Source organism: Neofelis nebulosa, chromosome 7 (assembly GCF_028018385.1).
Source record: "Neofelis nebulosa isolate mNeoNeb1 chromosome 7, mNeoNeb1.pri, whole genome shotgun sequence".
Classification (NCBI taxonomy): domain Eukaryota; kingdom Metazoa; phylum Chordata; class Mammalia; order Carnivora; family Felidae; genus Neofelis; species Neofelis nebulosa.
The window spans coordinates 143,731,296-143,752,060 of NC_080788.1; the positions used below are offsets into that span (position 1 = coordinate 143,731,296).

Genomic DNA, 20,765 nt, shown 5'->3' on the forward strand with positions numbered 1-20,765 from the left:
TCCCCCTTCTCATCACCTCCAGCCCCACTGGCCTCCTTGCCTTTCCTAGAGCACACTAGCACGTTCCTGCCTCAGGGCCTTTGCACCTGCTGCTCCTTCCACCTGGAATGCTCTTCTCCCAGTTTTCTCTGTAGGGGCTCCCTCTTTCTGCTTGGTTCTGTTCAAATGCCACCTCTCCTGTGAGGCCTTCTCTGATCACCGTGATGGTCACCCTCTGGCATTCACTAGTCCCTTTTGCCCCCTCACTGTTCTCCCTACTGTGTATCATCACCCGGTGTACTGTGGATTTTACATGTTTATCTGCTTGCCTGTCTGCCTTCACTTGAACCTAAGTTTCTCCAGGGAGGGATTTTTTTTTTTCTTTAAAAAAACTTTTTTTTAATGTTTATTTTTGAGAGAGAGAAAGAGGCAGAGAGAGGGAGACACAGAATCTGAAGCAGGCTCCAGACTCTGAGCTGTCAGCACAGAGCCTGATGCAGGGCTCAAACTCACGGACCGCAAGACCATGACCCGAGCCAAAGTCAGACACCCAACCGACTGAGCCACCCAGGCGCCCCTCCAGGGTGGGGATTTTCTGTCTGTTTTGTTTGCTGTTGACTTGTAGCCCTTAGAACAGTGGCTGGCACGCAGTAGACACTCAGCAAGCCTCGGATGACCAAGTGAAGGAATGAGGGAGGAAGGGAGTCATGCAGAATGTGTAGGTTATAGAAGGTAGAAGTGTGTGAAATGTGTGCAGGGACCAGGGACTGGCTTGACCTGGTGGGGCATGGGCTCCAGGCAAGGGTACTGGCCCCAGGCAAAGAGGCTTTCAGTGCTGTGAGTCCTGGTTTGGGTTAGCAGGGAGAAGCCAGGCCTGAGAATGGGTTTGTGGGAGAGTAGTGAGGAAGAGCCGTGGCCCGATTGCCTCTGGGGGTGCGCCGTGATTTTAGGCTGACTTGTTTTCAGGGTCTGAGAAGCACTACTCTGGTCTGAAGGAGGCACGCGGCCACTTGAGTCCTACAGGGTAGTTTATAATAAAACCCATGTTAAACTTAACTTTGAAAGGAGAAGGTATGGAATGTCAGTTTGCCCTCCTGCATTTAGGATTCAGGGGTTCAGTGGTCCCACCCTGAAGGGCTCAAGGCTGCTGCAATGCTAAAAGGTTCTACCTAAAGGCTTTCCCTCCAGGACTGCCTCCCGCCCCACCTTGGATTTCCCGGATTTGAAGGTCAGGTTGGCCACTGCAGGAAGACACTTTCCCAACAGGCTGTTGGAAGGGGCTGCTGGCATTTTGCGAACCTAAGAACACAGGCAGTTTCTTTGAAGAAAATGTGAAGTTTTATCCATAGGTGTCTTGCTTAAAGTACTTCACAAGTGGGAAAATTAAAGCACAGAGAGATGTGCTCTTTAAAAAAAAAAATCACACATTTTTCTTTTACAAAGAAACTTCTTTTTACAAAAATATTTGGAAAAGAGAGAAAAATTTCACATAAAGACGTGGACACAGTGGAATTAAAAAAAAAACAACAACAACAACCCACTAGAACACTTGTATTTGGGCTGCATGTGTTGGAAACTCTTAGTCATGCTGTTTGAAGTGGGGCCTTCGATTACCCAGCCCTGCTGACGGCCGCGTCCCTTAAAGGTGTGCTTACTGTTTTTAGCCTCAAAGACCAAGCACGTAAGAGATTACTCACCAAGGACGCCATCTGATTTAAGAGTTTGTTAAAAATATTGGATTTTCTCCTAGGGCAGACGCCATCTGACAGGCTCTGAAAATGCTGGGGGAAAAGCAATTAGAAGCAGATGTTGCTGTGACTGGTATTGGCATATTTGCGAGTGTCTCCCAAGCTAATAATGTTGGGAAAGGGATCTGCACAATGTTTGTTTTTACTTCCCCTTTACTAGCAATCCGACTGCCTCTCCTCTCCCTCTGGGTCACAGGGCTAGTTCCATTTTGCATCAGCCAGGCTCAGGGACAGCTCTCTTGCTTCAGTTTCGTGTACTCTGACAGGTGTTGCCTGAGTGTCTCAAGTGGGAGTAATCGGAGGACCAGAGAAGAAAGGCACAGCCTCCTTGCCCTCCTGGCTCCCACCTCGGGTGGCTCCCACCTGGGGTGTGGCTCCCTTTTCACCCCTCGGAGCTGCCTGCGGTATGTGGCGCTGTCCCTGGTGCTGAACTCTCCGGCTCGCTCCTGTGTCGATGAACATGTGGGGCTGAGCAGCTTGGCTGTTTTGTTTTTGTTTTAAATTACCTTCAGGGACAGTGGTGGAGACTGCAGGTGCAGGCAGGAGGGACAGAGAGCTTAGCTTACAATCAAGACCAGCTCCCCCTTTTAAATGCAGCAGGAGGAACTGTTTTCTTGTAAAAGTAATATGCAATCATGTGAAAAAACTGGAAAGTAGAGGGAAATAAAGAGAAGGGGTAGTCTAGCCAGCTGAATGAAACATTAGTAACATTCTAGTATTTTTCTTCCGCTGTTCTTTTCCCCTGTGTGTGTGTGTGTGTGTGTGTGTTCTTAAAACGTTGGTCTGATTTTTATACACAATTTTATATTTTGTTTTTTACATAGCACTGTCAGGGTTTTCCTTGTTATCACAGACTCTTGTAGAATTTTCAACACATCCCTTTGATGCAGGGTGCTTACCTGACTTGCTTCTTGCCTTCTGCCTGGTGTTCAGAGCAGAGTCTGACATAAACAGGCACTCAGTAAATATGGATCCAATGGGTCGTTTTCAAAAAACCATTTCCCTAGGTTGGATAGTGAGGATAGTTCCTTTTTTTTTTTTTTTTTTTTTCTTCCTGCCATTTAAAATTAATAGATGTGAAGGTAGAGATCGGGGTGAGCAAACTACAGCCCAGGGCTAAATCCGGCTTGCTGTCTGTTTCTGTAAAGTTTTATTGGAACACAGCCATGCTCTCATTTATGTATCATCTGCAGCTGCTTTCACACTACAGTGGCAGAATTGAGTAGTTGCAACAGAGACCACATGGGCTGCAAAACCAAAAATATTTACGACCTGGCTAACCCCTGCTGTGGATAGGTCTGGCTGTGACATCTGTCACCCTGTTGATTGTTGAGATCCATCCTGATCTGGCTGACAAGGTGGGTGCTTCTGCTCTTCCCTCTATTATGGGCATCCTTGCAGAAACCTGGTGCTCACACAATATCTCTTCCAGAGAGCTGTTCTTCTGTCAAGGTGTGCGAGCAGTTTCTCTCTGTTAATGATAATCTCCAAACAGACCATCCAGGTCTACTTTATTATACATTCCACTGTAAGACATATATTTGTGCATCTGGTGTTTTCCATATTTGAGGTTTATTTCCTTAAGCTTGGGTCCCAGAACTCAAATCGCTGGATCAGAGTGAATCAGCATTTAAAAGGTAAGGGGTAGGTTTCCAAGGACAGAGCTGAGGCGTGCTGTGCTGGGCTAGCGAGCCCACCACTGGAGCGTGACTGCAGGGCCAGACAGCTTCTCGCCACGGTCTGAGAGAACACAGTCTGAAGAGTGGTTGGAACGGATAACTTTTAAGCTACTTTCCAGTCATACAATTTTATGACCCTTAGGCTGAGCCAAATGATGAAGGTTAGGATTCTGGACTTCTTGGGGCCACAGCCCAATTCATTAGAGCAAATGGGCTGTTTAGCTTCCCTGTCTTCTTTTCTTGGCCCGTCTCTCTCTTCCTTGGGTTTGATGATTGGAGCACATCTCTCATCACCGCAGAGTTCTTGACTTCATTTCCAGCAGGTCAGCGGGCTGTGTTCCATGTGAGTCGACCGAGTGTGCGTACTCAAGCTGGCATAACACCACCAGCAAAATTCTCTGACTTCTTTCTCCCGGCAGTGTGCTTGAACATGGGTGTGGCCTGGAGTCCAGGATGCCTGTGGGCTGGCCTTCATGTCACTCTAGGGTCCCTCTCTCCAGAAGCCCCGCCCAGCTTCTAGTACTACTGGCCTGAGCTACAGGAGGCCTGGGCTCTCAGCCTCCCCGTACCACCTGCTCATCTGGGCGACCGTAGGCAAACCCCTCAGACTACAGTCTCTCTCAGTCATGATTTCCCTGTTGGTCAAGGGGCAAGACAAGGTCATCCATAAAGCAGGGCTTTGCACACTGCCCGTGTGCCAGAGAGCACCCGGGGCTCTTGTTAGGACGCAGATTCTGTATCCGCAGGTCTTTGATAAGGATGATATCTCATCTGTTTGGGCTGCTAGAACAAAATACTATAGACTGAGGGGCTTCAAAAACAGACATTTAATTTGCACAGTTCTGAGGCTTGGAGCCCAAGACCAGGGTACCAGCATGGTCAGGTTCTGATGAGGGCTCTTCTCCTGGCTTGCAGAGGGCTCCTTTCTTGCTGTGTCCTTATATGATGGAGAGAGAGAGAGAGCTCCGGTCTTTTCATTCCCTTAGAAGGACACCAGTCCCATCATGGGGGCTGCACCCTCACGACCTCATCTAAACCTCATCATCTTCCAAAGGCCTCACCACCCAATACCATCATATTGAGGAATAGGGCTTCAGCATATAGAGTTGGGGGGACACGTTCAGTCTATTGCCGATAAGATCTTGCATTTTTAACAAGCTCCCAGGAGATGCAGAGGCAAATGGTCCGTGGACCACACTTTGAGAAGCCAGGGCCCAAAGGGCCTCTGAATGTAGAGGTTACTTGCTTCTGTCTTTGAGCTTCCGTGGCTTTCATTCTTGATTGGCCTGCACTGTCTGTGACCTGTTTCACTGATAGCTCTTTATCTTCTTACTCGACTGTGAGTTCCCTCAGCCAAACAGGTGTTTATTTACCGCTGCCGGTGGGGGTCCGAGGTGAATCACATCTGTGCCTCAGCATCTCTCAACAGGGCCTGGGATCAGGCAGGTGCTCATGGGGTAACCATGTCCCTCTGATCATGGTGGAGTCCTGAAGCAGCACTCACTCACTCCCAGCTGCAGGGCGGTGGCTGCCCTGGGATCTCTCCCTAGCTGCAATTCAGCTGCAACTGACTAGTCAGGAAGTGAAGTGAAGCCAGAGGCAGAGGGCTTGGGCCATCTCGCATCAGAGGAGGTGCGCTGTTATGGTCCTAACAACACAGCGGTTGGCCGGCTCCGAGCTCTTATGCTCCCTGGTGTTTGGTAGATGACAGTAGCTAGCCTCACAGCTCCCTGGCTCTGAGCACAGCGTGGACTGGGGGCTATAGAGCCACAGTGATATAAGATGTGGTCCCAGCTCTCCAGGGCCCACCAGCACTGTGGGAAATTCTCAAGGTAGTTACTTTGTAGTTAAAGTTCACTTTAAGGTGACTGTGTAGTTTGGGCCAAATTAGCATAGGTAATAAAATTCACCCTTGTATCATGAATCAAATTTGTAAGAAAAACTACAGAGACTTAAAAATCATAATGCATATTTAGTCAATCACCCTTTTTGCAAGCTTAAATTATGGAACCTCAGCATCAGCAAATTCCCTCTCGGTTGAGCAGGATCGGGCACTGGAAATTGGAGCAGCTCTGGCAAATCTAGGACACATGGCTCCCGAGCTGGGCGCTTGGCTTTGGCCCTGGTTCCTCTTCCCTCTGTCGGCAGAGCTGGGGCTCTGCGTGGCTCCCAAGAAAGAGAGTTGCAGATGCATTTAGACCCCTGTTTGGGCCTCCAGAACACCGACCCCCACCCCCACCCCCCCCGGGATAAATTCTCATGATAACGTGGCTCTGACAGGCCAGCTCACGTTTGCTCTAGTGTTCGTTTGGCACGAGTCATCAATATTTCATGTTTTTCTTTTTATTCCTCTTTTTTTAAAGCTTGTAAAGGGCCATCCTGATTTCCAGATCTTGTGTTAGTTTCTTGACCTCTTTCTGGAGCTTTGTCCTAGCCCCTCTGCCGGTGCGTGTCCTGACACACAGGTGGCAGTCCGGGAGGCTGCCGGCTCTCCCTCCCGCCTGCTTGGACTCTCCCCTGGGTCTCCTGCCACAGCCTCTGACTCGTGTGTGTGTGTGTGTGTGTGTGTGTGTGTGTGTGTGTGTGTGATTTCCCAGCAGAATGGAAAACACCCTGCGGACAGCAGTTTCGCCTCATTTGCTGCCCTGCTCCCACACCTACTGAAGTGCTAAGCATGCAGTAGGCCCTAGTGGGGCTGCTGCATCAATGACTGGCCGCCCTGCCCAAGAGCAGGTTTTAAACCCCCACGTCGTGAGCCCATGCGAGGAGCAGAAGCTGAGCCACCATTGGTTAATGTGGTCACCTGAGCTCCTACCCGTGGGCATCCTTCCCCTGCGTGGGAATGCCATGAGCCGGCAGGGCAGCCGGTGGCTCTTGACCTGGGCTGGCCGGAAGCACCTTGAGGGCGCCTGCGAGCACCAGGGCCCTGTGAACCACAGCCCTGGGGCCACAATTTGGGCGCCTGGGTGAATATCCTGAGTGGTGGTGTAGGGTTTCGTCCCAAAACGTGGACTCCCATACGGCAGCTGCCTGAAGGACTCCATGCCATCAGTTTCCGTGGTGTTGCAGGCAGGTTGCTTATTTGCCCTAATGAGGTTTTGATTACTCTCCATTTGTCTCTTTCATCAGCTTTATATTAAAAAGACTTTTTATTTGGACGCTTTGTACTTTCTACAGTTCTGAGTTTTGCCTCAAACCAAACTCTGTGTGCAGATAAGAGTAGGAGACTAACAGAGGCCGGGCGGGGCCGGGGGGAGGGGGGGGGGATGGGGAAGGGCCCGGAGAGCCTGGTGCATGGCCACTGCATTCCTTGTGACTTTGGTTGGCTCCCGGCCGCTTTTGTGGACTCCTGTGGCCCTGCCTGTTGAGTGGGGGTGGGGCCCGGGTGCTCTGAGGCCACTGCCAGCCAGTTGGCACTGCCAGCTGCCGACCTCTGTTCTGAGCTCACCTGGCGCACAGCAATCCGGGGCAGCTGCCCCGCATCCCACTGGGAGGGCACCGGGGTTCAGGAAGGTTCAGTCCGGCACACGATAGTGCATAGCCCGTCGGTAGTGGGGTAAGACCTTGAGCTCGGCGGCTTGACTCCCACATCCTTGCAGGGCTTCCTGTTCACAGCATGAATGAAACTCGAGTCTTGTGTACGAATCAAACACTCTGTCAGTGAGTGCCGCGCGCTTTGTTCGGATGCTCACTCGGCCCTGCCGCACGCAGCTCTGTGCCTGGCGTCAGGGCTGTGGTGGGCCCTGAAGCCTCAGGCCTGCACACACGGCCCCAGCATGTCTGTGAGTGCAGCCTTCCGCCCCCACGGTGGAGGCGAGGAAGCTGTTCTGAAGGACGTAGCTCTTGGCACAGGGGCCGGCAGCTGCTGTGGGGCCGCGGACCTGAACCCAGGGCTTGTTTTAAGTTCTCCCTCCCACCATTGCACATTTCATTTATTGATGTCATAAAAATGTTATGAGTCCCCAGGAGACCAGGCACGTGGTGTGACAAAATCCAGTTAGTCCTTGCCCTCCAGGAGCTCCGGGCCCGGGCGGAAACCCCCACTGAGGACACGCGTTTCTTGGATGTTTGACGGATCGATCTGCTTCACTGGCTGCCTCCATAGGCAGCTGGGGTTGGGGGGGAGCGGGTTCCTGTGTGTCCCCTGGGTCCTCCAGAATCTTGCGTAGAGCTGAGGAAGTGGTTCCCAGAATTCGGAACCCCAGAGACCTGCTGCCCAGCCTGCCCCTTCTCTTTTGCTTCCCTCCACACCACTTTCTGGGGGCGGACAGTTGGACTCCTCTTTCAAACCCCACGTGTGAACTGCCAGCTGGAGCGATGTGTGACCCCAGGAGACCCGCAGTACTCCAGAGGGGGGGTCCTGAGACTTCTGACTCCCCCTTGGTGACTTCTGCCCTTCAAAATGCAGTAGGGTGTATCAGAAAATATAAAGCAGATTCTGAACCTGTACTGATTGTGTAAATGTAACGTTTATGTAATTCTAATTTATGAGTCCTTTATAATGCATTTTGCCACTAACATAATCTGTGTTACACAGAACACCTCTTGTCGAGGTTTTTAAAATTTGAATACTTTTATTGAAATTGGTTCACATTTTTTTACTTGAAAACATATTTTAGCTTGCCATAACTAAGAGTATCCAAAAAAATCACGGGTTTGATCCTCTAATTATTTCTGTCTTAATATACTTTAAATACTTATTACATTTTGGGGACAACAGCTTTATTGAGGTCTAGTTCACACACCATACAACCCACTCACGTAAAGTATACGGTTCATTAGTTTTTAGTATATTCATGGAATTCTACAACCACCACCCACAGTCAGATTAGAATGCTTTCATCACCTCAGAAAGAAACCCTGTGCTTTTAGAGGTCACCGCTCACCCCCCTGTGTCCTCCCTGTCCCGTACCCCCAGCCCAGCTCTTGCTCTCCGTGTGGATTTGCCCATGCCGGGAATTTTATGTAAACAGAACCACACACCGTATGGCCTTTTGTGGCCGGCTTCTCTCATTTAGCATCGTGTTCTCAGGGGCCAACCATGTGGCAGCACGAGTCGGAGCTTCGTTCCGCCTTTATGGCTGGATACTGTTCCCATTGTATGGACCGCCGTGTTTTGTTTGTCTGTTCGCCACATGGTGGACATTTGTGTTGTCGCTGTCTTTTGGCCACCACGAATACCGTTACGAACGTCCATTTACAAGTTTTTGTGTGAACGTCTGTTTTCGTTTCTCTTGGGTCCTACCTAGGACTGAGATGGCTGAACCACGCGGGAAGCTGCCAGACGGTTTCCGGAGTGGTTGCACCTTCATTACCTTTCAGGTTCCGTCTCTTATTATTAGATTCTGTCTTCTACTTTCATTCCTGATATTGGTCTTTATGTTTTCTTGTGTTTCTTTTTTTCTTAGTCAGTGTGACTAAAGATTCATTGATCATTTCAACAAAACATTGATTTTTTTTTTGTTTATTTTTGGGGGGGAGGGGCAGAGAGAGAAGGAGAGAGAGACAGAGAGAGAGAGAGAGACAGAGAGAGAGAGAGAGAATCCTAAGCAGGTTGCATGCTGTCGGTGCAGAGCCCGACATGGGGCTCGAACCCACAAACCATGAGATCATGACCTGAGCCGAAATCAAGAGTCAGACACTTGACCAACTGAGCCACCCAGGTGCCCCAAAATAATTGATTTTCTGTTTTCAGCTTAATTAGTTTCTGCTTTTATTTTTATTGTGTTCTGCTTGCTTTGGGTTTAATATGCTCTTTCTCTAATTTCCTAAGGTGGGAAGTTAGATGATTGATAGGAAGTTTTTCTTTTCTTTTTTTTTTTTTTTCAAAAAAAATTTTTTTTTTTTCAACGTTTTTTAATTTATTTTTTTGGGACAGAGAGAGACAGAGCATGAACGGGGGAGGGGCAGAGAGAGAGGGAGACACAGAATCGGAAACAGGCTCCAGGCTCTGAGCTGTCAGCACAGAGCCTGACGCGGGGCTCGAACTCACGGACCGCGAGATCGTGACCTGGCTGAATTCGGACGCTTAACTGACTGCGCCACCCAGGCGCCCCAGGAAGTTTTTCTTAATATAAGCATTTTCATGCTGTACGTTTCCCTCTAAGCATGCATCCCACAAATTTTGATACGTGGTATTTAATTTTCATTCAATTCAACATATTTTCTAATTTTATTTTTACTTCCTCTTTGACCTGTGTGATATTTACAAGTATATTGTTTAGTTTCTGAACATGCACAGATTTTCCAGATCTGTTTCTAGTATGAATTTTTAGCTTAATTGTGTTATAGTCAGAAAACATACTTGGTATGAATTCAGTCCTTTTATTTATGTATTTTTAAACTTTATTTACTTTGGGAGAGGGAGAGAAAGTGGGGAGAGAAAGGGGCAGAGAGAGGGAGAGGGAGAGAGCGTTCCAAGCAGGCTCCATGCTGTCAGCACAGTGTCTGACGTAGGCCTGTAACCCACGAACCATGAGATCATGACCTGAGCTGAAGTCGGACGCTTAACCTACTGAGCTGCGCAGGCGCCCCTGAATTCAGTCCTTTTAAATTTGTTAAGGTTAGTTTTATGGCCCAGGATATGGTCTGTTTTGTTCAGCGCCTGCCCAGGAAGAATGTGTATTTTGCTGTTACCAGGTGGAGTGTTCTGTAAATGACAGTTTGGTCAAGTTAGTTGATGGTGTTGTTCGACAACTTCTTCTATCCTTGCTGGGTTTCTGTCTCTTTGTTGTTTCAATTATTGACAGAGGAGTGCTGAAGTCCCTAACCGTACTGTGGACTCGTGTATTTCTCCTTTTGGTTCTATCATTTTTTTTTTCTTTTTCATGTTTTGAAGCTGCCAGCAGGGCTCCACCGGGGGCCTGCTCTCAGGTCAGAGCTGTTAGAGAAAATAAGAAAAAGAGACAGAAAATGGCAGTTTGCCTCTGTGCCCATCACTTCATGTTCTTACCCCTCTCCCAGTGTCTGCTTTTGTTTACTTTGTCTTCAGGGAGTTGCTTTTTGCATTTTGTGCGGAGTTGTAGTTGTAATCAGTGGGGAAACACACTGGAGAGTGGGCTTACTCTCCCTTGTGGCCCCCGCATAGATTTTGAGCGTATTTTTCTCGGCCTTGAATTTCCCCTCTTTCACTGGCTGGGTGCCACCTGTCCTGCAACCACCACAGTGCTTCCTCTCCAGGAGCTTCTCCCGAACCCCAGTGGATTGGATGGCCCCTCCCTCCCTCGCTGTCTTCCCCCGACTGGGACGTGAGCCACGTGAGAGCTGGGGGACATGACGGTCTTGTCCAGCGTGGCACCCCCAGACCTCCTGTGAGTTGGCACAGGGCCAGTGGCTCAGGCAGGATTTCTTGAGTAAGTTACTGTGAATCTGCGGCTGAACTCCGCAGAGATTTTATGACTCTAGGAAGGTTTTTATGACCCAAATCAATGCTCTGACAAATAGGTCGGAGGGTACAAGGTGGTGTCGATGGCCATGCTGTTTTAAGCACACGGGTCTCCTCTGTGCCCTGTCGGTGGACAGACTGTCCTGGCAGCCGCAGCCACGCCTGACTACCCTGAAGGAAGACCGCCCGGTGCTTGTTAGCGGGTCTGGCGCGCAGGCTGAGAAGGGAGGTAGGATATGCTGAGAGGAGGCCGCCGTGCGTCCCGTGATTAGGCTGTGCCAAGTGGTCCACTCATTATGTTGTGTTCAGAGAGGAAATGAAGGGTGGACGTCTCGTCTCACCCTCTGTGTGCCCTTGTTACATCAAACAAATTTCCCAGTGTTTAATTATAGTCTTTGATTTAAACCTTCTCTTTAAAAGGTCTGATTATCTGTCTCACCTCATTCATTTATTCATTGAACGTTAGCTGAGTACCTGCCACGCCTAGGACTTCTTAGTTTACAGGACTCGGAGAAGCTACAGGAAACACCTCGCGCCCAGCTGTCGGCCCCGCAATCTGCCCAGGTTTCTAGACCAAGCCAGAAACCTCAGTGGCAGCTTTAGGATTGCCCTCCCCCCACCACCTCGATACCCTGCGCTTTCCTCTTCTGGGGCCAACATGTGAAGTTGTGCACGTTGTTCACTGTGCACGGCCTCCTGGCTGAGGGGGCGCTGGGGCTGGAATCCAGCCTACGCTCTGCTGGCCAAGCCATGCCCTGGGCGTGGGGTGGTCTCCACCCAAGAGGTGTCTTTTTCTAATACGCACCAAGGTGCCCCATGGGCCAGGGGTGGCCCTGCCCCTTCCCCTCTGCTGCCCAGCCTGACGAAATCCGCTCCCTCTCCGTCCCCACGGCCTCGCCCCAGGACTGCTCCTCACCCTGTCTCCTGGTGCCACCAGTGCCACACACTGCCCCCCTCTTCTGTCTTCTACCCTGCAGCACGTGGCATCTTCTGGAAACACAGATCCGGGCACGTTCTCCTTCTACTTGGAGCTCTTGCTGACCCTACAGGGCAGGCCCAAGCCTCCCGCCCAGGTGCCAGTGGCTCTGCACAGCCCGGCCCGTCTCCCCCAGTAGCCTTGGTCCCAGCACCGGGCCTGCCCCAAGCCCTCCCCGCAGCCCCCGGCTCCCAGCACTGACGTGGGAGTGGTGGTGGGGGAGGAGGACTTCACGCCTTCCCAGACCGTATGACTTGTTTGCTATGGGTTGGTCTTAACTCTTAATAAAGAAAGTAGGTAAATTATTTCCAAAGAAGAAGGAGGAGAGGAATCTGTGAAGGAGCAGTCAGGCAGAGACGTCGGGCAGAGAGCTGCGTCCTGAGCTGCGAGAGGCGGGGGAGGGGCCGTCCCAGCTGCTGGAGGGTCTGTATGACCTGGAGACACAAGTGCACCCCCCGCTCAAGAGCGGGAGGGGGCCTCATTCTCTAGACGCTTGTTCGATTGCAAAAGCGACGTGCTCTTTGTAGCCTCCTTGGAAAATGGAAAACTGTTGGGGCGCCTGGGTGGCGCAGTCGGTTAAGCGTCCGACTTCAGCCAGGTCACGATCTCGCGGTCCGTGAGTTCGAGCCCCGCGTCAGGCTCTGGGCCGATGGCTCGGAGCCTGGAGCCTGTTTCAGATTCTGTGTCTCCCTCTCTCTGACCCTCCCCTGTTCATGCTTTGTCTCTCTCTGTCTCAAAAATAAATAAAAAACGTTGAAAAAAAAAAAAATTAAAAAAGAAAATGGAAAACTGTTAACAGGGAAGGTAGCTCACTCGATTCCAACTCGGCCGCAGCCACCACTGACAGCTGGTCTCCTTCCAGTCTTTTTATGCGTGTATTTACATTTTTATGTAATTTTCTCCCAACCTAATATGATATCATTAGCGTTTTCTGCATTGTTGAAAAGTTTTTGGATGCTATAATTTTTAATAATTAGCCGGTATACTATAATGTATTTAACCAATCTTCCGTAATTGGGTATTTATCATATTTCCAGTGTTTCCTTTATTACAACCCTAAGGCATCTCTGTGTGTAAGTCCCTAGATGCGGAATTGATCAAGGGGTATGCATGGTTTTAGGTCCTGGGTACCACTGCCCACTCCCTTCCAGGGAGGATTACCTGCTCACCCTGAACAACGGGGTTGGTGCCTTAGTTTGCCTGTTTTTAGCATCAGTGAGGCTTAGGCATACTTACCTGCATCCTGGGGCAGAGCCAATGAGCCGACGCAGAGGGTTGGAGGGAGAAAGTGGGATGGCTGAGGGAGCAGGGCCTGCTAGAGGAGAGGCTGCTACCTCATGAGACAGAAGGAAGTGGGCTCGAGGGCCAGGACAGTGAGGCCTGCTCCTTTCTGGGACCCCTGTCTGGGCTGTGGACCTGGTCTCAGGGGGCAGAGTCCATTGTGCTCTGGTTTGCCCTCCTCAGCCCTTGAGACCAGCCAGTCACCTGAGCCTCAGGCCTCAAATCAAGGGCCTACGTTCTCAGGGACTACCGTCACTGGGAAATGGGGTCCCCACTGGGGGGCAGGTGGGTGGTTCTGAGGGCAGACCAGGAGGGGCTTCTCAGAGAAGGTGGCTTTCCTTATAGGAAGAGATTGCTGGGCCCCAGGTGTCAGAAAGCTGTCAGTACAGGGCTCTCTCATCCACTCCCGCTAATGCAGCTATTTGGTTTGTGGGCCACAGGGACTTTGCACAGGTGAAGCAGAGTGTGTGGCCCTGTTAACAACACAGGCAGGCAGCAGGGATGCCTGTCCCTAGGTGAGAGCTAAGGGCAAGTAGTGGCCTGCCCAGAGTACCCCAGTGGCAGGTCCTGGGCTCTGGCTCTGGGCCCGGTGCTCTCCCCTTCCCCCTCCCCCTAGTGCTGCCCAGGCCCTGGCTCCACCCAGAGGATCCCTGAGACTCATCTGCCGTCCTCTGGGCAGATGCCACGGCTCTGGGCTTCCCCCTCACCACTTCTGTGTTCACTGAGGGTCCTGATTAGATGGGTCAGCTCCTGCTGGTCTCCAAGTATGCTCGTGGGTGTGGGGACCCAGAAGGTGCCAGCAGAGAGCGGGTGGCTTGCTCACTCTCCTGTCTACCCTGCTCTGGTTCTGTGTGTTCCCAGGCCTGCCTGCGCCCAAGAGGAGGCCCTGTCCTTCCCCTCCTCCTTCTCTCGTGCCAGGGACTGGCTGCCTGGGAGGTAGGCCAGCTCATCTCTTCTACTCCTTCCAGAGGCCTGTCTGGGTGAGGACCATCCTGGCCTTGGAGGGTGAGAAGCAGGGGGAGAGGTGATGGTCAGATGGAGGTGTGTTGGGCACGGGGCGTTCTCTGTAACCCAGCCCCAGGCCATTGTGCTGTGAAGTGGCCTCTGTTGGTTCCCATGCCTCATCAGAGATGTAGACCCCCTCCCCTCAGTCCCCTGGTTAGGGTCGCCAGGGCATGATCTGGTGTTAGAGGCTAGGCAGGGGATCTCCACACCATCCATCACTTGTCCAGAGTAGGCCTGAGCCTCTCTGCACTGCCCCTCCTTGCCTTTTTTTTTTTTCTAAATATTTATTTTTGAGAGAGAGCGAGAGCGAGAGAGCAAGCAAGCAGGGGAGGGGCAGAAAGAAAGGGAGACACGGAATCTGAAGCAGGCTCCAGGCTCCGAGCTGTCAGTGCAGAGCCCAACACGGGGCTCAAACTCGTGAACCACGAGATCGTGACCTGAGCCAAAGCTGGAGGCTTAACTGACTGAGCCACCCATGCACCACCCTCCCTTGCTTCTTGAGTGTTGGGGATGTCTGGAGGAGGTGCTCATAGGCCATGGGCCCAGGGGCCCAGACTCTGCAGGGCTGGGCTACCCTTGGTGGTAGCTGCATCGTTAGAACCCGATTTAATTCGTGGCTCCATTGTAAAGTGAGGAAAACCAATTTTTCACTTGAGAGGATCAGCAACGTGGATACATATGTAATTGTCTCTTTCTGCTTTTCTTCCTTTCCCGAGTGTTCTGTATCCGTAATTTAAAATTTCACAGTCTCCAATGTGACGGCTTCTCTGTGGGTATGTTCAGATCCGTTTCGGATTCAGCAAACACTAATTGAGCAGCTACTCTCTGCCTCTGGTGGGGCAGCCTGTGGTTGTGCGATAGGGAGGGGCCAGGCCCCCGTGTGGCCGGCAGATGGGGTGTCGTGCTGGCCCTGCCCCCACTCAGCTGTGTGATCACGAGGAGGCCGCTTTACTTCTCTGAGCCTGGGTGTCTTTGTCGGCCCGTCAGGGCCGCTAATCCCAAACCCCTTGTCGTGAGGACGAAGTGAGGTCACGTGTCAAGCACCTGGTAAGCTGCATGGCGCACAGTATGTGTTCACTTAATGGTCAGATGATGACCAGCACAGGGCTGTGCCCCCCACGAGGCAGTGAGAGCTGGCGTTCACGAGCTGTGTTCGGCGGTGCTGAAGGCCGAGTGGGGGCCGCCCCTGCCCTAGCCCGGCAGTGCGCGTGACCGCAGCGTGGCGTGGCTGTGCTTTTGGCCGAGGATGTTCTAGCCCAATGTGGGAACACGTGCCCTCTCAGGCTGATCGGAGACTCCTCAGATATACATTCCCCTTTGTCTTTGATTAATTTTTAAAAGAGAGAAATGAATTAATTATTGCCTCATGAGTACGGGTGCTCAAGAGCGTGGGGGAAGGACTGAAAGCAGGACCTTGGGAGTTGCCGTGGTGGGAGCCCCAGCCCTGGGCGCCCTAGCAGCTGTCCCAGGGGCTGCCTGTGATTCCCCAAAAACCTGGCCAGCAGACACCCCCAGAGACGGAGGACCCGTCCAGGGATGATCGGTGGGGCTCCTGGAGAGGAAGACACAGTGGCTGCTTCTCTCCAGGTGTCCCCTTCAGAGCACCCTCCCCCCAGGCCTGAGGCCCAGGAGCTGCCTCCCCCTAACCTGCTCAACGATTTGGGCTGCGCTGTGGGGTCACACCTAGGAAGGCTGCCCGTGGGTATGTGTTCCGCCTCAGCTTGGACCCAGTAAGGTGCCTCAGGCAGGACCTCCAGGTAGTTCTAGGAGTTTCAGGGAGAGGCCCCCCTTGCCGCGCTGGTCCTCGCCCTCGCCCTCCCGCACAGCTTTGAACAGATGGTGCCTTCCTCCTCTCTAAGTTTTCTGAGGGTTGGTCTCACAGACCTCCCCTCCACCCTTCACCCACTACTTTGGGGGAAAGGCCTGATGGCCCTTGTGAGTCCCCTGCATGTGGTGCTGTCATGATCTGGGCCTCAGTTTCCCCATCAGTCAGGAAGGGGCTGAGCTTTGTGATGCGGTCTGTATGGAGCCCCCCTCCCCACCCTGCCCCCTAGCCAGGGTTTACCTGGGAAAGGCTCGGCTGAGGCCCCATGTGGTGAGTGTCGGCTCCCTCTCTTGGGGTCGGGAGGGGGGGTGCCAGCGGCCTGGAGACAACTCACTGCTCCTCACCTGCTGACTCCCGTCAGTGTCCTCAAGCTGCTTGGTTTAGATTGAGTTCAGGGGATCCTTCAGACGCCTACTGAATACCTGCTGGGTGGCAAGGGGCCATGGGATTCAGGAGATGAGGCTTATCCCTGCCCTGAGCCCTGAGGAGGAGACAGACACTCCTGGGCACTTAGGATGTGGTGTGATGAGGGCTGCCATGCAGGGGTGATGAAAGGCCCCCAGAAGGAGCTCATGCATCTCCTTGGGAGGCTTGGTTGGCAGAAGGTTTTAAAGGATACATAGGAGGGGCGCCTGGGTGGCTCATTCGGTTAAGCAGCCGACTTCGGCTCGGGTCATGATCTCGCAGTCCGTGAGTCCAAGTCCCGCGTCGGGCTCTGTGCTGACAGCTCGGAGCCTGGAGCCTGTTTCAGATTCTGTGCCTCTCTCTCTCTCTGACCCTCCCGCATTCATGCTCTGTCTCTCTCTGTCTCAAAAATAAATAAACATTAAAAAATAAAGGATACATAGGAGCTTTCTAGACAGTAAAATCAACGTAGGGCATTTTAGGCATAAAGAATACGCAAAGGCATGAAAGGGCTTGACAGATGAGCGAATGGTAAGGAGTCAGTGTGGCTGAAGGTGTGTGAATGAGAGAGTATGAGAGAGAGAGAGAGAGAGAGAGAGAGAGAATGGCAGTGGAGGGGTAGGAAACAAGGTTAGCCTGTCAATGCAGGGCTTTCATCCTGGCCATTTCCTTTTTTCTCTTGTTTTCTTCTCTTCTCTTCTCTTCTCTTCTCTTCTCTTCTCTTCTCTTCTCTTCTCTTCTCTTCTCTTTTCTTTTTTTTTTAATGTTTTATTATTTATTTTTGAGAGAGACAGAGAGAGACAGAGAGAGAGCATGAGCGGGGAGGGGCAGAGAGAGGGAGACAGAATCGGAAGCGGGCTCCAGTCTCCGAGCTGTCAGCACAGAGCCCGACGTGGGGCCGGAACTCACGAACCGCGAGATCACGACCTGAGCCAAAGTCAGACACTCAACCGACTGAGCTACCCAGGTGCCCTAATCCTGGCCATTTTCAAGTCGTGGCCCAGACCTGAACACCCCAAGGGAGGCGCTAGAGACAGGGAGCCCTTCCCAGCCATGCAGATGCCTAGTCCTCCGATGCTGCCTTCCAGGAAGGCTTGGAGCCTAGGCTGGCCCTCTGGGAGCTTGAGCCAGCTCATGAGTCATCCCTAAGTGTAACAGGGAAAGGTGTCCTCCCTCAGCGCATGCTTATTAAAGCACGCCATCTTTAAGCCTCATTAAGGCGTGTTAAATGCTAATGAATTTAGAGAGGGGCATCTTGGGGCCTCTGTTTCCTTGGAAACGTTTGAGAGCAGGTGCTTCATAATGAGCTGTACCTATTTTAAAAGTGAGCCATGAGGCCTGCTTTGATGGGCCGGATCTCAGATGCTGATGGGTAAGTGTGAACAAAGCCCGTGGAGGCCAGTGGAGACGCTTTGTGCTCTCTGAAATATCATTCTCTGGTGGTTTCTATAGAAACCACTGGCACCTAGGTAGGAGAATTGCCAAGCTCCAGAGTCTCATTACCCAACGCGTTGCCTCCAGCCTGGACAACTCAGCCCGAGCCTCTGAAGACCACTGGGGTCCTGTTAGCAGCGTGGGACAGGCTTCTGGACAGAACAGGACAGATGTGTATTGCTGTAGCCGTAATTCAACTTTAATTGTGTCTGTTCCATACCTACTGCTTGATTTCAGCAGGTCCCCACTCTGCGTAGTTCAGGCCTGGCTGGCTCTAATAAGAGCTACTTTTAGTGGAGCTCTCTCCTCCCCACAGAGCACTGTAAAAGGACCTCGTATTACTGAAACATTTAAATATATACCAAAGTGGAGAGACTCTTGATGAATCTCCATGCAACCAGCACCCTGTTTCAAGAATTATACATTTACAGCCAAGCTTTAATCTATAATCATACCCATTTTCCCAGCAGTCTCTTCCCTCCAGCCCTCACTGCTGGGTAATTTTGAAGCATATCCCAGAAACGCTATCATTTCATTTGTGCATACTTTTGTTTAAGAGGTAAAGGCTTCAAAAAAAGTATTATAATAGCATTGTCCCCTCTAACAATTTAGCAGTAATCCCTTAATATAGGCAAATATCCAATCCATATTCAGATTTCCCTGATTGCCTCATAATTGTAAACATTTTGACACAGTTGCATTGTTTAAGTCAGGATCTGAACGTTTGGTTGCTAAAGCTCTCAAGTCTTGTTTAATGTAGGAGTTTCCTTTTCTGTTTTCCTTGTAGCTTATTTACAGGGGAGGAAGTTGGTTGGTCGTCCCTTTTCCTTATTGCATCCCCTGTGGTGTCATTTATCACATTCCTCTGTTCCCTGTCTGTCTCACAAACTGATGGTTACGGTTGCAGCAGTGCAACTTGCATGGTGATGTACACAGGGTAATCGCGGTGCTTCTGCTCTGCTTTTAGTCTGACTCAGTGGGGCCAGAGAAGAGACATTTCTAACAAACTCCCAGGTCTATTAGATGGTGCTGGTCCAGGGCTTGCTTGCTTTTTTTTTTTTTTTTTTTTTTAAGCAAGGATCTAGACAGAGACTTGATAACATTCAGGCATGTTTTCCCTTTTTTCAGGCATATTTGATCAGGGGCACTTGGATGGCTCAGTCACTTAAGCATCCAACTCCGGCTCAGGTCATGATCTCGCGGTCCGTGAGTTCGAGCCCCGAGTGGGGCTCTGTGCTGACAGCTCGGAGCCTGGAGCCCGCTTTGGATTCTGTGTCTCCCTCTCTCTCTGTCCCTCCTCTGCTTGCACTCTGTCTCTGTCTGTCTCTCAAAAGTAAATAAACATTAAAAAAAATCTTAAAAAAAAATTTGATCAGATCCAGGTTAAATTTTTTTTGGCAAGAACAGTTCGTAGGTAGTGGTGCCTACTTCCATCAGGAGGTACTTAATGTCTGGTTGAACCACTTTTAGGGACGCTGTGATTAGTCAGGGGGCTCAGGTGTTGTGGGCCTGGTGCCTCCATTATTAAGTCCCATTAGCTTTTACCTGATGGTCCTAGTGGTTACTAACGGTCATTGCGTTGATGTATGCATTCATTAGACGTTGCAAAATACTGGACTGCTTCTCTAAGGAAAGCTTTACTCCTAAACTCAGTTACCCTGAGGACAGGAAAGGCAGGAGGAAGGCTATCTTTTCCTTTATTTGTAAGTTTCCAAAATAATGAGTTGTTTCATAGCATTCCGCAGAAGTATTAAATTACTTTCGTTTGTTGTGCTTTTTTTTTTAAGTGTCATTATGAACTCATGGATTTGTAACATATTTGGTATGTTTCAATCAGTTGTGTTTATCTTTCCAGTACTTGCCCTATATTTGGTGAGTGTATCTTCCCCCCTGCCTGCTGACTCCTTCCCCCTGACTCTTGTGTCTTTTTTTTTCTAAATCAACTTTACTGAAGTATCACTGACATATAATTAACTGCCATGCATTAGAGTGCACAATTCTATTAGTTTTGACGGATGTATACATCCACGGTGCCACCACCACAGTCAAGATATTGAATATTTCTGTCACCCGGAAGTTCTCTCCTGCCCCTTGGCAGTAAATCCCTCCCTGGACTTTATCCCCACTTTCTGTCACTAAAGAGCAATTTGCATTTTTTTGGATTTTTATATAAATGGAATCCTACAGCAGGGACTCTGTTGAGTCTGGCTTCTTTCAGTTAGCATGTCCATCCATATTGTTGTATGTGTCGATAGTCCTTTTTATTGCCAAGTAGTATTCTCTAATATGGATTTATCCGTTTGTTTATCCGTTAACTGCTCGTGGACGGTTTGGGTTGTTTCCAGTTTGGGGCTGTTAATAAACGAAGCTGCTGATAATCCTTGAACAAGTATTTGTGTGGATGTATATTTTCATCTCTCTTGGTAAATAGTATGACTGCTAAGTGGTGCGCTGTGTGGATGTGTAAACTTACAGTAAATTGGCAGACTGTTTGCTCTTAGCAGCGTAGGAGAGCTTCACTCGCTACCTTGTCAGTCGTTCCCATTTTCCGCATTGTAGTGAGCGTGCATGGCGTCTGGTTGTGGTTTGAACTTTACTTCCCCGATGACCAGTGATGTTGAGCATCTTTTCGTGGGTTTGAATATTGAAGATCTTCTTTTGTGAAGGGTCCGTTCAAATCATTTGCCCACTTAATGATGATGATGATGAAGGAAAAGGAAAAGGAGTAGTAGTTTTAGGTCTTTGTACATTCTGGGATGATTTTCTCTCCTTCCATAGTTTTCTGTGTTCTATCTAAGAAATTTTTGCCTACTCTAAGGCTGCAAAATTTCTCTCCTACTAACTCTAAAAGTTTCACACTTTCAGGGCACCTGGCTGGCTCAGTTGGTGGAGTGTGTGACTCTTGATCTCTGGGTCATGAGTTCGAGTCCCACGTTGGGTGTAGAGACTGCTTAAAAAATAAATAAAAATTTCACACTTTGCTTGTACTTTTAGGTCTGTGGTCCCTTTTAAGTTCATTGTTGTATGTGGTATGAGGTAACGTTTCTTC

At 50.4% G+C, this 20,765-nt stretch overlaps 1 protein-coding gene across 10 annotated transcripts in view; it reads left to right on the forward strand.

The window, feature by feature from the left end:
• The window catches only part of WDR25 (WD repeat domain 25), a 140,310-nt gene that overhangs the window by 98,503 nt on the left and 21,042 nt on the right, over positions 1–20,765 (forward strand). The gene's annotated exons all lie outside the window — the stretch shown is intronic.